The sequence below is a fragment of the Cornus florida genome, unplaced genomic scaffold (assembly GCF_030987335.1).
Source record: "Cornus florida cultivar Cherokee Brave unplaced genomic scaffold, ASM3098733v1 CherokeeBrave_3.0.0_Hap2_Chr01, whole genome shotgun sequence".
Taxonomy (NCBI): Eukaryota; Viridiplantae; Streptophyta; class Magnoliopsida; order Cornales; family Cornaceae; genus Cornus; species Cornus florida.
The window spans coordinates 115011558-115014474 of record NW_026775571.1 but is presented as its reverse complement, the minus strand read 5'-3'; the positions used below and the strand labels follow the sequence as shown (position 1 = coordinate 115014474).

Sequence of the window (2917 nt, the reverse complement as noted above, 5' to 3'; positions counted from 1 at the left end):
GATTATTATTTCTTTAGTTCTATAGTTTTATATGAGGCTTTCATGTAATCTTTTTACTTAAAACTAATGTGGAACTTTGTAATTTGAATTAATTTTAATTTTATTAGGTAATTTTGAGTTTTATAGAATTTATATCAATTAATAAATAAATACTTATTTTGTTAATTTTAATTAATTTTAATTTTATTAGGTAATTTTGAGTTTTATAGAATTTATATCGTGAGATATAATAATTAATGAGAGCTCTTTATTGTGAATTAAACTCTTTTATATTTTGTTAATTTAAATTTTATTAGGTAATTTTGAGTTTTATAGAATTTATATCAATTAATAAATAAATACTGAAACTTTTTACACAAAGACCGAGAAAATAGTACTACACTTGATCTTAGCCAAAAGACCAAGAAAGGTTAGCCAAAAGGCTAACCCAAAAAAATTTAGTACTACACTTGATCTTAGCCAAAAGGCCGAGAAGGTGTGATTATTATTTCTTTAGCTCTATAGTTTTATAAGAGGCTTTCATGTAATCCTTTTTACTTAAAATCAATCTGGGACTTTGTAATTTGAATTAAACTCTTTTTATATTTTGTTAATTTAAATTAATTTTAATTTTATTAGGTAATTTTGAGTTTTATAGAATTTATATCAATTAATAAATAAATACTGAAACTCTTTGCACAAATGTCGAGAAAGTAATACTACACTTGATCTTGGCCAAAAGGCTTAGAAAGGTTAGCCAAAAGGTCGACTCAAAAAAACTTAGTACTACACTGAATCTTAGCCAAAAGGCCGAGAATGTGTGATTATTATTTCCTTAACTCTATAGTTTTATAAGAGGCTTTCATGTAATCATTTTTACTTAAACTCTTTTTATATTTTGTTAATTTTAATTTTATTAGGTAATTTTGAGTTTTATAGAATTTATATCAATTAATAAATAAATACTGAAATACTGAAACACTTTACACATTTAATAATAGTATAGATATATATATTAAAATTGTTGCTAAATCAAAAGATGGCTTGGTCTAAAGGACCTAATTAATTTGGCTCCCATAGGAGTCCAATTTGTATACTCTTTTCTTCTAATTATACTACTTACCATTTTTACTATAAAAAAAAAAAGGAAGAAAAAAAATTGCCTCCAAATGAGAACCCTAAATACAGTTTGGCTACCTCTTTCTATTCTATTTCATGCTTCATTCATTCTCACTTTCAGTGCAATGATAAATGTTAAAGCTGAAGAATGGGCAATGCCTACTGTTGAAAATCCGATGAGAATCGGAGTTCCGGTCAACACTTTTTCTGACCAATTTGGAAAGGTAGAACAACCTACCAAGAACTCAGATGAGAAGAAATTTACTGGTTTTTGCGTCGATGTATTCAGAGCAGTGGTGAAGAATTTGTAATACCCCTAATTTTAAAAGGATAGTCCTGGTATTTAATTGTATTTTTAATTGTTTAATTATATTTTTAATTGTTTAATTGTTTTGTTTTAATTATTTAATTGTGTATTTGCTTATTTATTTGCTTAGTTGAGTGAATTGTGTTAATTGTGTTAGTTAATTGAATAATTTATTTGCTTAATGGTATTTGTGTTATTTAATTAAATTATGTGTTTTTTTTTAGTTAATGGTTTATTATATTCTTTATTTAATTTAGATGAATTAAATGTTTTAATTGTTTTAGGATTTTGTTTTAGATATCACGTTTTTGTATAATCGACTTTTAATTAGCTTGGGATTAGGATTAGGTTTTCATTGGGGCTTATATATAAGCTTGTATAAGTCTGCTAGGGTTAGAGAAGACCCTATTCACGTACTTAGTATATTGAGAGAAAACAGAGTAAGGTTGTGAGAGGCAGAGAGGAACCGAGAGTGGAAACTTGGGTAATTAACAAAGCAATTCAAGGAGGAAGGAACGTGGTTGTTTCTGGGTGGAACCAAAGCACTGGAGGTATAGAACTACAGCCTAGGACATTGACGGAAAGTTCAGAGACGTGGATTAGAGTTTAAAATCTGAAACTTAAAGGCAAGTTTCTGTTCTTCTATTTCCCTTTAATCTGTGTTTTGTGCATGCCTAGCTAGACTCCAGGAGCTTAATTAATGCTAAAAACATAATAATCATGCATGTTTAATTGGATTAAAACAGAGAGTTTTAGATTTTATATGCTTCTTCATGATTTCTTTATTTCTTAGATCTTTATGCATGAATTGTGGTTTAATTTGAATCTTTGTCTGCTAAATCATTTAAAATAATTTATTATGGATGTATGAGACATAGGTTGAAGTTTGGAGACCTTAACAATGGAGTTTTAGGCTTTACAGAGGCTGAACAGACGAAGAAGACGACCTCCGCACTAACTTAGGCGGCTAAGTTTGTAACTTAGGGGGCTGAGTTTGTAACTTAGGGGGTTGAGTTGGTAACTTAGGCTGCTTAGTTGTAACTTAGGCGGCTGAGTTGGGATTTTTGGTTTCAAACGCCCAGATTTGTTTTAAAACCTATTTCAATTAAATCAAATGGGTTAAATGGACTAGGTAAGGTTCTAGAGTGTATAATACATCTCTTAGGCCTAAGGAATTGGACAAAATGGATTTGAAAATAATTTTATAAATTATTTAAAGGATGAATCAGTATAAAAGCATACAGCTTAGCATACTGATAATGGATGGAAAGAACAAAATTGCTTAGTTAAATTTTGGGCAACATAATGGGTTGTAATAAGATTATAAATCTTATACTTGGATGCATGATAGATCATTTTATATTTAAAGTTTGAACTATACATGCTCTGGATGTTAATTGTTGGAATATCAAATTCTCTAGTGCAATTACATGAATTAATGCTGGGATGTATATTGCTAAAATTTTAAATACTTTTCTGCAATGATATGGATAATGGTTTGGATTGTAAATT

At 28.5% G+C, this 2917-nt stretch overlaps 1 pseudogene; it reads right to left on the bottom strand.

The window, feature by feature from the left end:
• Window positions 1-405: 405 nt before the first annotated feature.
• Window positions 406-479, bottom strand: LOC132282483 (U2 spliceosomal RNA; annotated as a pseudogene).
• Window positions 480-2917: the final 2438 nt, after the last annotated feature.